Here is a 13268-nt window from a genome sequence, read left to right as displayed (position 1 = left end):
ACGTGCCCCTGTGCGACTCCCGTGGCGGAGTGTGTTGGGTCTGGTCTGCCCCGCCCCTCTTCCGCAAAACATCAGTGTATTTTCTCTCTCTGCCACCTTCCCTCCCAAGCTCTATACCTCGTTGTTGTTGATGTTGTTGTTGTTATTATCATTATTATTATCATTATTATTATTATTGTTTTTATTGGTATTGTTATCATCTCTTGATATCAGTATTGCTGACGACGACGATGATGATGGTTAAAAAAAACAAAAGTGTAATGCTATAAAATAAAGGTTGGTGGGGAGAAAGAGAGAGAGAGAGAGAAAAAGAGAGATGAAGGGAAAATGAACATATAAATTAAATTTCAAATTAAAGTAAGATTAAGGTTATTATTATTATTATTATAGATGTTATGTTACCATTACATTCACACCCGTCCCCATTCTGCCAGGACAGTCACTACTCCCCCCACAACTCTCGCAGAATTATGAAGTCAAGAGAAAAAAGGAAAAATTTATTGTAGTATGAAATATTTTTTTGTTTATAAAGATTATTATATATATTCATATATATATATATATGTGCGTTATTTGTGGGTTAACAAAGCAACTGATGGTTTCATGTGTGCAGAGATCTTCACAATTGTCTAAACACACCTCATGGAAGTGTTGGCATTTGTTTCCTGGAGGCTTCCATGTGGTATGCTTGGACAATTGTGAAGATCTCAGCACATGAAACTATTGGTTGCCTATTTATCCACCAATGCGGTGTTGAGTACTCTCATTGAGTACTCGATATTAATGTGTGTGTGTGTGTATATTATATATAAACACACACAAATAAATGTAGAAACATGATAGAGTGCTCAACACACACCTGCGACATTAAAGATTGTTGTTAAGGGTTTCTAAGTGAGATCTGCTTTACCTCTTGTTTATCTATACAATTGTTAAGCTTTTAACTCCTGCAGAAGCATGTGGCAAAAGACTGATAGGAATGTGTGTGTGTGTGTGTATACATATGTATGTATATGTGTGTATATTTATTTTTATGTGTATATGTGTGCATGTATATATATTTGTGTGTAATTGTTTATGTATAGATATTTGTATGTATATATATATACATTTGTATGCACATATGTGTGTCTGTATACCTTTGTGTGTATATGTGTGTGTGTGTATGTACACAAATGCATGCGTGCAAACATATATATGGATGTATGTAACCACATACATAGAAATGTTTATACTTGTATATGCTTTTGTATTTACATATATTTGTGTGTGTGTGTGTGTGTGTGTGTGCATCTTTGTATTGTATTTTAATGTCATGTAAATTTCATTAGCTTTACCCCTCTAACGAATATATAGTCATGTGATGTCAATGGAAAAGGAATACATGTTAGAAATTTGACCAAAGTGTGTTAAGGATTTGGTTGTGGGGGTGGTGATCGAAACAGGGAAAGAGGAGGGGGTGGGGCAGAGATTTTTGCCAGAAGAATTCAAATTAAGCTGTTATGCTACAATATTCCTCCTGAAACACATTGAATGAAATAACATTGGTAGGATTATTTAATTTGGTGTTTTGGAAACAGATTTGCTCGGAATGGCGGTGTTTTTCATTTGAATCACTTTGAAGCAGGACGTTTGCACTGTTGAGCCAGGGTTAGGGGCTACAATGAGTTGGTATCAAAAGTGTTAAGGTAGACATAATGGAAAGATCTGGAAGCTAAATCTTGTGACAAGGATATTTCTGTTGAAATAATTTCAAGAATTTATCTTCGTTAATTTGGGAAAATAAGGAAGAATTTAGTAAAATAAGTTTGTGATTAATTAGCCTGGTGTCTGAACTGTAAATTAACACAAAAGTTTGATGAAGGGTTTCAATTTAGATTATATCACAGAACCAGAAGCAGTGTGGGGTCTGAAATGCATTGGAATCAAAAGGTTTAAGACAAAGATTGGTGGAACGGTCTGGAAGCTGAATCAGACGACCAGGATGTTTGTGCTGAAGTTCACTGCATTCATTTCAATTTATTTGTAAAATAACAAAGAATTTAGTAAAATAACTCATTATTAATTAAGCTGGTGTTCAGAACATAATTAGCATGCAATTTGATGGAAGGATTTAATTTATTGATCACTTTAAAATAAGACGTTTGTAATATAAAACCAGGAAGAATGTGAGGGTGTCTTGGGTGGGTTCATTGCAAAAGAGGGAGAAACCAAAGGGGTAAAGTATACACCCTCCTATTGCATGTGTATATATATATATATATACACACATGCTTGTATATTTCTAAGCATTGGTTTGCATGATGATACACACACACTTGCATATATGCACTCATCTAAATTTACGTGTACAAGTGAAGCTGTGTGTATTTATTGGAAGACCCCTTCCATCACATCTATCCCCCTTTACCACTGACACCCGAGTATTATAGCTCGTATGCATAAATGTCGTGTATGTATGAATGTGTGTATTTATATATGTACACACACACACATTGTAATATTCAGCACAGGAATTGTAATTGATATTTTAGGCTCTATATAATATACATGTTTCTCCAAGTGGCCTTTTGTTATTACATGGGCCAGTTGGCTATATTACTTAACACCCTCCGCTCACTTCCTCAGTGTTATCAGCAAAAAAGACAATGTGGAGCAATATACATGCCCTAATACACCCAGGTATATAAATTATGTGCCAAATGTACCCTCAAGGAATATAGTAGTAATGTGAATGCAGCCATAAAGAGTAGCATAAACTCTTTGGGCATTACCATATCTTAGGATAGAAGTATAAACAAAGGGACACACTGATGCACCTCCTCCCTCCAGGAATAACTTAGGTCTGATGGGCTACCCCAAGTCATCATAACATCTCCAGAGGGGCTCACCTAGAGACATGAGGTTATGGAACAAAATCTAGATTGGCCTCAAATCCCAAACTTGACAGTACTGAGACCAAACAGAAGGTGCTTGATAACCTTTTCAGGATTAATATGCACCCCAGTGGTTGGAAGAAGTGAAAACAATGGCACATAATAAGGTACAGTTCACCCTTCTCTTGTACTGTGAAACCTAACATCCTCAAGATGTCCTTCCACTTTCTACATACGCCTTTGCTTTTACCCTTCAACTTAGACACAACTGTATTTTCAGTTGGAATATGTCTTTCTGCAACAGCACACGTAACAAGGCTTGCGTTGTAGTGTCTCCTGTTAGATATAGTGCCAGCATTATTTATGAGATGAGATTGGGTGACTTCTGGGTCAAAAAGCAAACGCCAATTACATATGCTGTGATGCTCACTCCAAGAAGATCCAAGAAAGTGGAAACAACCACCAGGATGGTATCTGTCAGGAGCATTACCACTATGTGTAGAACCAGACCCTTTAACTGGAGATAGACCAAGTAAGTTGGTCTCTTATCAAGCTAAGCTACCTATTGCATGAAAAATGCCCCAACACCACCACCAAACATGATCTGTAACTGTAGAACTCCTGTGGACTGACCCCTAGGCAGATATTGCTTACAATTCCCCACCACCAAACATGATCTGTAACTGTGGAATGACCCCTAGGCAGATATTGCTTACAATGCCCCACCACCAAACATGATCTGTAACTGTAGAACTCCTGTGGAATGACCCCTAGGCAGATATTGCTTACAATGCCCCACCACCAAACATGATCTGTAACTGTAGAACTCCTGTGGAATGACCCCTAGGCAGATATTGCTTACAATGCCCCACCACCAAACATGATCTGTAACTGTAGAACTCCTGTGGAATGACCCCTAGGCAGATATTGCTTACAAACCAATGTAGTGATGCAAACACAAAACAATAGAAAACATTGTGCTCCAGCATGTCATAGTCTTAGGGCTGAAATGTATAAAAGAAAAGGGCTTCAAAAACCCCTCAAAACAGGACTTTGCTATGTACAGATATTCTTTCTTTAACCCAAAACTTAGGTTCTCAACTTGACTAGCAGAGTATGTCCATAGTTTAGTTGATGGTTAGTTTAACTGTTATTTGAAATTATCCGCAATGCGATATGCTCTGCCCTTGCAGAGTCGGGGAGATGTCCCTGCAGGGTTATGTACCAAACTGAGATGGAGATTTCATTAACAATAACCAACTACTTAATAAATGAAACGAGTTCAAGATGTTTTGCACATACACAGAAAATCTCTGTCTTTCTGTCACTCCAGGGGAGATGGCAAACTGCGGATCTTTCTCAGATTCATATTGTAAAACTGGCCTCCATACTTATCGCATTCATTGAAGTACTTATTATAGAAAAGGCACAATGAAGACACATTTCAAAGATGAACCAAAGACTTATTCGAAAGGGAACTCCTCATGTTAACAACATAATTCTAGATTAATGATCAAAAGAATGGTAGTAGGTTCCAGAAAGCAGGAGTTTGAAAACAGAAAGAAGCTTTTAGAATAAAGGACTTATGACTAACAGGAAGCTCAACAGGGAAACGATGTACCTGGGAAGAGAACCCTGGGTGACATATTTAAAGGTGTTGACAGAGGGCAATAGACCAGAAAGTTCTCCAGAACAAAAACCATGGAAGTACTTATAGCAAAAACATAAAACACAAATACATTTTGACGATGAACCAAAGAATTAGAAGAAAGGGGACCCACCAACATAATTTGATTCTGAATTCATCTCACAGCCCATTTATTTGCCCCTTCCATCTTTACTGTGTGTAGGTCTACCTGAATATATTAGCTAGGTAGGTGTGATTATAAAATCCTTCCTTTCTCCACTCAGCTATTCCTATATTACTCACAATCCTACTTCCTCATACTTTGGCACCCTTGATTCTGTGATATCAACTATGTGACACATAATTTATATACTGAGATCTATTGTGGCATGCATATTTCTCCATATTGTATTGCTTTTGCTGATAATAGAGAAGGTGTGGTGTTACATAATATAGCCAACTTACTATATTGCGCAATATTTACAAACCACTTGCTGAAACACGTGTAAAATACCAGTTATGGCTTCAGTGTTAATCATTACTAGAATGTGGCTGTAATTCCACACGGTAGCTTTTATGGAGATTTGTTGGTTATCAGCAAAATATGGCGAGTGTAGAAATGGAACGTGGAACTGTCTACAGGACGTAGACATTTTGGTTAATGTGTTGCACCTGATGACACACGTGTGTATGTATAAAGTGAAAACTGGCTTCTGTTGCAATTTCCTCTGTTCATTGAGATTGTGTGTATATATAAACGTAAAAAAAGGCGTCGAGCTGGCGGAAACGTTAGCACACCAGGCGAATGCTTAGCGGTATTTCGTCTGCCGTTATGTTCTGAGTTCAAATTCCACCGAGGTCGACTTTGCCTTTCATCCTTTCGGGGTTGATTAAATAAGTACCAGTTACACACTGGGTCGATATAATCGACTTAATCCGTTTGTCCCCTCTGTGTGTAGCCCCTTGTGGGTAGTAAAGGAATATATATATAAACATAAAATATATACATATATCTGACACAACTGAAAAACCTTGTTACAAACAACACAACAACAACATTGTGTTGTCTTGGCAGTGCTTCCCCTGCTACCCTGGCCAGCTATGGACAGTGGGGTGTGTATGTAACCACAGGTATGTATATGTGCATATTTCTGTGTGTGTGTGTGTGTGTCTATGTGTATAGAAGTAAACCTTTATGTGTATGCGTGTATATATATAATCTCTTTTACTTGTTTCAGCCATTTGACTTCGGCCGTGCTGGAGCACCCCCTTTAATTGAGCAACTCGACCCTGGGACTTATTCTTTTGTAAGCCCAGTACTTATTCTATCGGTCTCTTTTGCCAAACCGCTAAGTAACGGGGACAAACACACACACGCATATATATATATATACATATATATTATATATTATATATATATATATATATATATATATATATACGGCGCGCTTCTTTCAGTTTCCGTCTACCAAATCCATTCACAAGGCTTTGGTCGGCCCGAGGCTATAGCAGAAGACATTTGCCCAAGATGCCCTGTAGTGGGACTGAGCCCAGTACCATGTGGTTGGTAAGCAAGCTACTTACCACACAGCCACTCCTACGCCTATATATATATATAAAAACAGATTGAAATTTGGTCAATTTTTCAATTCCAAATTAGTGACACGCATTTCATTACAGTATAGAAAATATGTTATGAATATTACAATATTAATAATTATGATAATAATAATAATAATTATAGTAAGACAAGATGGTAGAACCATTAGCATACCATGCAGAGTGCTCACTGGTATTTCACCGACCTTTACATTCTGAGTTCAAATTCCACACTGGTCAACTTGGCTTTTCATATTTTCAGGGTCGGCAAAATAAGTACCAGTTGAATACTAGAGTTACACCCCCTCCCTCGACATTGCTGGCCTTGTGCCAAAATTCGAAACCAGTATTAATAATAATAGCCCTGTCGTTACATTGTGAGTTCAAATTCCGCCGAGGTCGACTTTGCCTTTCATCCTTTCGGGGTCGATAAATTAAGTACCAGTTATGCACTGGGGTCGATGTAATCGACTTAATCCCTTTGTCTGTCCTTGTTTGTCCTCTCTGTGTTTAGCCCCTTGTGGACAATAAAGAAATAAAATCATAATAGCCCCTACTATATATTTATATGTGTGTGTTTGTATATATGAGTTTATGTGTATACATATATGTTTGTATGTATGTATGTATGTTTCTATACACGTATGTGTGAGAGTATGTGTCTTTATATATATATATATACATGCTACACACACTCGCAAACACTGATCATCAGGTATATGCCACGTTTGACAAGAAGCCAGGAGAAGTGGTGGTCTTGATGCCTTTCCCACAGACAGAACAGTCCATTTTGTTGTTTTTCCTTTTGTTTGTATATTTCAACATCTTTACATGTGTCTATATATATATATGTGTGTGTGTGTGTGTGTATATATATCTATATATAGCGGTGAGCTGGCAGAAACGTTAGCACACCGGGCGAAATGTGTAGCCGTATTTCGTCTGCCGTTACGTTCTGAGTTCAAATTCCGCCGAGGTCGACTTTGCCTTTCATCCTTTCGTGGTCGATAAATAAAGTACCAGTTACACACTGGGGGGGGGGTCGATGTAATCGACTTAATCCCTTTGTCTGTCCTTGTTTGTCCCCTCCATGTTTAGCCCCTTGTGGGTAGTAAAGATATATATATATATATATATATATATATACACATATTATACACCCTGGTAACACACACCCACCAAATAGTGTTATCCTATTTTGCTGTTGCTGTTCCTTTTGGATTCTCAATACTGCTGTTGATTATTATTGTTATTCATTATTATTATTATTATTATTATTGCTACTACTACTATTATTGATATTTATTATCATTATTATCATTGTTGTTGTCATTATTATTAGTTTCTATTTTTGTTATGATTTTTTACTACTACTACTACTGCTGCACGACACCCCACCCCGCCCTCGAAAATTCAGAAACCCTCCCCCCCTCACCCACACCTCCTCCCTTCGTTGCTTTTCCTTCCCCCCTCACCCCCTCATACATTACCGTTTGTCTTCTTTCTTTCTCCTTCTCCTTCTCTATCCAACCCCTGTCTCTTGACCCCTCACCACCCCACACACACACTCTACCGTCCTACCTCTGGCCCAATTTCATCCCTTTCTCCGCCGCTGGGGCCACCCTCCCTCCCTCCCTATCATCTGTTCTGTCCCCTCCTTTGTCTTTCTCCCCCCTAAGTTTTCCAGAAATGTTTCAAGCTGATCTAGAATTGCCATAGAAACGGATTCCTCAGTTTTATGGTAATGACCCAACTATCTCACCAGGGGGCGGGGGCTGTCATTATTATTATTATTATTATTAATTATTGTTGTTGTTGTTACTATTACCAAAATAAATAGCAGTTGAGCGCTGGAGGCAACCCAATCAACTCTTGCCCTCTCCCTCCAAGACTCCAGGCCCTGGGGCCTGGAATAGAGAGGAATTCTTTTTGAAAGGGGTCAGCTTAGTAGCACTTCCCTTGGTTCTTTATATTCTGAGTTCAAATTCTGCCGAGGCCCACTTTGCCTTTCATCCTTTCACATTCAATGAAATAAGTACCAGTTACATACTGGGGTCAATGTGACCAACAGCTCCCTCCTCACTGGACTTCCCCACCAAATTTCAGGCCTTGTGCCTATAGTAGAAGGAATTATTATTATGGCGGCAAGCAGGCAAAATCGTTAGAACACTGGTTGAAATGCTTCACTCCATTTCGTCCATCTTTATGTTCTGAGTTCAAATTCCATCGAGGTTGACTTTGCCTTTCATCCTTCAGGGTCGATAAATTAAGTGCCAGTCAAGTGCTGGGGTCGATGTAATTTCAGGCCTTTTGCCTATAGGAGAGAGGATTATTATTATTATTATTGTTGTTAAGGCAGTTAGCTTGCTGGGCAAACTATTTAGGGCCATTTTTCATTCATCTTCACGTTCTGAGTTCAAATTCTACTGAGGTCGACTTTGCTCTTCATCCTTTTGGGGTTGACATAATCAACTAGTTCCCTCCCCCCAAATTTCAGGTCTTGTGTTTATAGTAGAAAGGATTATTATTATTATTTATAATATGAGTGAGCAAGCAAGAGTCAACACGCCAAGCCAAATGCGAGTGGTGCTTCCTCCGTCTCTTGTACATTCTGAGTTCAAATTCCTCTGGGATTGATAAAATAATTATGTGATGAGTACTGGGGTTGATGTTATTGACTGACCCCCCCCCCGATTTCCAGGCCTTGTGCCCATAGTAGGAAGAATTATTCTTCTAAAAGTGGCGAGTTGGCCGAGTCGTTAGCACGCCAGGCTGCCGTTCTTTGTGCTTTTATGTTCCAAGCTGGAATTGTCTCAAGGTTGACCTTGCCCCTTGTCCTCTCAGGATTGATAAAATAAAATGTCAACTGAGCATGTAGTGGGTGGGTGGTTGATGTAACTGTCTTATCCCGTGTTCCCTAAAATTGCTCATCTTGTGCTGAAATTTTTAAAATTATTATTACAGAAATAATGGCTATTTTAAGGTTCCCAAAAGTTGTGTCAAGGATGTGGTCCTGTTGTGGGGCCATCATCAAATACCCACCCCCTTAATGTGTGTCAGCCTTTCAATAAAGTTAGCAACAAAGTATTCCTGGACCCCTATGAAATTGGGGCAGGGAAAAGCTGACAAAAATTGTGTGACAGGGAGACTCAAAATCTTTTGGCTATTGTTTTCTTTTTTTTTCTTTTTTTGTTACAGTTTCAAATCCCACTTGAGCTAAATTTATCTTTCAACCTTCCATGGGGCCAGTCAAATGGTGATGTAGGGTGGGAGTTGGTGGAATTCACGCTTTCTGCCCCTCCCCTCAAAATGTGTGGATTTGTGCCTATGACCGCAAGCTGAGTGAAATGCCTGGTAGTATTTCATCCATTCGAATGTTCTGAGTTCAAATCCAAGCCAAGGTTGACTCTGCCTTTCATCCTTTTGGGCTTGATAAAATTAAGAACCAGACTAACTCTGGGGTCAGTATAATCAACCTGGCTCCTGCCCCGAAATTGCTGGCCTTGTGCCAAAATTTGGATCATTATTATTAAGTATTTCACCCGTCGCTGTGTTCTGAGTTCAAATTCCGCTGAGGTCAACTTTGCCTTTCATCCTTTCAGGGTCGATAAAATAAGTACCAGTCACATACTGGGGTCAATGTAATCGACAAGTCCCCTCCGCACCAAATTTTAGGCCTTGTGCCTTTGTAGAAAGGATTATTATTATTATTATTAAGGTGACGAGCTGGCAGAATCGTTAGCATGCCAGGCAAAATGCTTTGCGGAATTTCGTTCATCTTTACGTTCCGTTGTTGTTGTTGTTGTTATTCAAAATGACGATATTATTAGGGCAGTGGTTGGCAGGGTCTGTAGTGAGGTGGGGGGAAATGCCTTGCACCAAAGACTTCATGTTCAGAGTTGAAATCCCATCAGGTCAAGTTTGCTATTCTTTAATCCAGGGGTCATGATATGTATATATATATATGTGTGTGTGTATATATATATATATATGTGTGTGTATATAATGCTTAGAGGTCGGTTGAATATCTTGCCTCTCCTCCACATTTCCCCTCCCCTCAAATTTCTGGCCTTGGGCCTATGTTAGACGATATTACTGTTATTGTTATTTTTCAAATTATTATTGCCCTATTTTCATATACACATGCATATAATATTTATATATATATATACATACACACACACACATATATATATATACACATATACATACATACATGTGGATGTATGTGTGTGTTGTGGATCTCCTTGTGGCTGATATTACGCATTTTGATTCCTTAAAATGTGAGTCAGATTTCCACAGAAGTAGCCTCTAATTACTTAATTATTTTGATAAATCAAAATAATTTAGAGTATACTATATATATATATAATATATATATATATATATATATATATACACACACACACATACATATATGTTATGTATACTCATATATATTTATACGTATGTACATTTGTGTATAATTACATGTGTGTCTGTATATGTGTATGGTATATATATATATGTGTGTGTGTGTGTATATGTATATATATTCAGCTGTTTCATACATCACTTGTACATACAAACACATACACACATATGCATGCACGTGTGTGTGTGTGTATATATGTATATATAATTGGATTTTAGAAATATATTAAAATATGCGTGTGTGGAATGTGTATGTGTGTGAGTGCAGTGTTGTTAACGTTAATAATTAATGTTGATTAACGATTATTGTTAACGATGATAATATATGTTTGTTACAAGATGGTCTTGATGATAATGTTAATGATGTTAATAATGATGATGATGATGATGATGATAATGGTGATGATGATGATGATGATAAATAAATAATGATTTCTGATAATGTTAATTAATAATTATGATGATGATGATGATAAATTTTTCAGTTATATTAAATGGGAAAAAATAAATAAATATACTTTAAAAAAAAATAAAATTTTTAAAAAAATATGTACATGAAATAAAAAAAATTTACAGAAACTAAAATTATAATAATAATAATAATAATAATGATAATAATGATGATGATGATGATGATGATAATTAAAAAAAATTGTATATCTCTATTTTTCTCTGGTATTGAATGGATGTTATCGACATATATACACAAGCAAAACACTAATATATACATACATGACATATATATATATACACAAGAAGAAGAAGGAGATTAAAAGACTCGAGACATTTTAATAAAAAATATTTGGTCAAAGAAATTCAATTTGAAAAAGTGAAAAATTGTTAGAAAAAAATGATAAATAAAATTTTAAAATAAACACATGGTTTTTTTATCTTTTGGTCATTGGACTGCGGCCATTCTGGAGTGCTGTCTTGAAGGGCTTTTATTGAAATTGACTCTGCTCCTTTCTTTTCTTTTTAGGCTTGTACTTATTATATCAGTCTCTTTTACCAAACTGCTAAGTTACGGGGAATATAAACACACCAACACCAGTTATCAAGCAATCGTGGGGAATGCAGATATATGTGTATGTGTGGTGGGCTTCTTTTAGTTTCCATCTGTTGAATCTACTGACAAGGCCCGAGACTCTAGGGGAAAACACTTGCCCAAGGTGCCATGGAGTGGGATTGAACCCAGAACCCTGCAGTTTGGAAGCAAACTTCTTACCACACAATCATGCCTGGTTTATTTATGTATCTTTTATGTTTTTACCTGTTTTGGTCATTGAAGTGTGGTCATACTGGGGCACAACCATGAGGGTGTTGTTTTAGTTGAGCCTATCACCTTGTGACTTGACCAACAGTCCAAGCCTCCAGCCGATACAAAATCAGCAATCTACAACATCACTATATTGCATACTGTGCAACGTCTTCAATAATAATAATAATAATAATAATATAGAGGGTAACGCCCCCTCAAAAACAAAATTGACATCATTTGAAATGTGAATATCTGAGTAAATACGTGTCCAAGGCAAACAGAATTAAAAAGGTTTCATGTTGGATGATAAAATTAATTAAAATTCAAACAAGGGATTCAAAGAGATTTTATAGATTTTGTAACCGATTCCACAAAGCTTAGTTAAGTTAATTTTTTGGCTCAAAAAGCAAAAAGCAAGGCCATGTAGGGGGACATGGAGTTATGTACAGGGTGGTGTTCATGCAAAGAGTTCAGGCCATTTGTGGTCAAGGGAGACTTTGAGCCGAGCGGTCGTCGGCATCTTCACTATCTCGTCCGGCAGCTTATTCCACAGATCCGCAACCCGGATGGAGAAAGCCCCTCTCCTTCGACTGAGATGAAATCGTCGCAGATAGCTTTTCGGAGTGACCCCACAGCCGACGCTCTGGAGCAGGAGTGAAGAACAGCTCTTTCGAGAGGTTACACTTTCTGCTTATGATGTTGTGAGCAAGAATGAGATCACCACGACGTCAGCGTTTTTCTAGAGAATAAAGGTCGAGCGTCTTCAGCCTTTCCTCATAAGACAAATGCTCAGTGTCCAATTTGTGCACCACCTGTGACATGACACATGTCAAGTCAGTTGTCCAGCTCCTGCCTAACATGCTGTAGCCTGTTTTGCGTAACATTCTCCAGTGATTCTAGAGTTCCTCTAGGCTTGCAGGAAGAGCAGAGGTATAGACCGATCCTTTCGCGTGGCCCCATAGAAAAAAATCACAAGGTCTCAAGTCAGGTGAACGTGGTGGCCATTTCAACAGTACATTGTCGTTACCACTGACATGCCTGATCCAAACTTGGTTTTTACACATTTCGTTATAATTTTAAATCATTTGAGCAAGAATTGCCTATGTCATTTGACTTTGAAATGATGTCAGTTTTTGCGGGGTGGACCCTGTGTGCGTGTATGTATGTATGTGTATATATATATATATATATATATAGTGACTGGCCCCCGTGCAGGTGGCACGTAAAAAGCATCCACTACACTCTCAGAGTGGTTGGCATTAGGAAGGGCATCCAGCTGTAGAAACTCTGCCGGATCAAGACTGGAGTCTGGTGCAGCCATCTGATTGCCAGCCCTCAGTCAAAACCATCCAACCCATGCTAGCATGGAAAGCAGTTGTTAAACGATGATGATGATATATGAGTGATAATCAGTAGGAGAGATATCAGGGGAATAGGGGGGGGGGGTGTTGCAGAATCTCATAATTCAGGCTTTGCAACTTTTGGACCATAGTTT

The sequence above is a fragment of the Octopus sinensis genome, linkage group LG29 (genome assembly GCF_006345805.1).
Source record: "Octopus sinensis linkage group LG29, ASM634580v1, whole genome shotgun sequence".
In the NCBI taxonomy this organism is placed as follows: domain Eukaryota; kingdom Metazoa; phylum Mollusca; class Cephalopoda; order Octopoda; family Octopodidae; genus Octopus; species Octopus sinensis.
Note: the sequence above shows the minus strand (reverse complement) of the source record.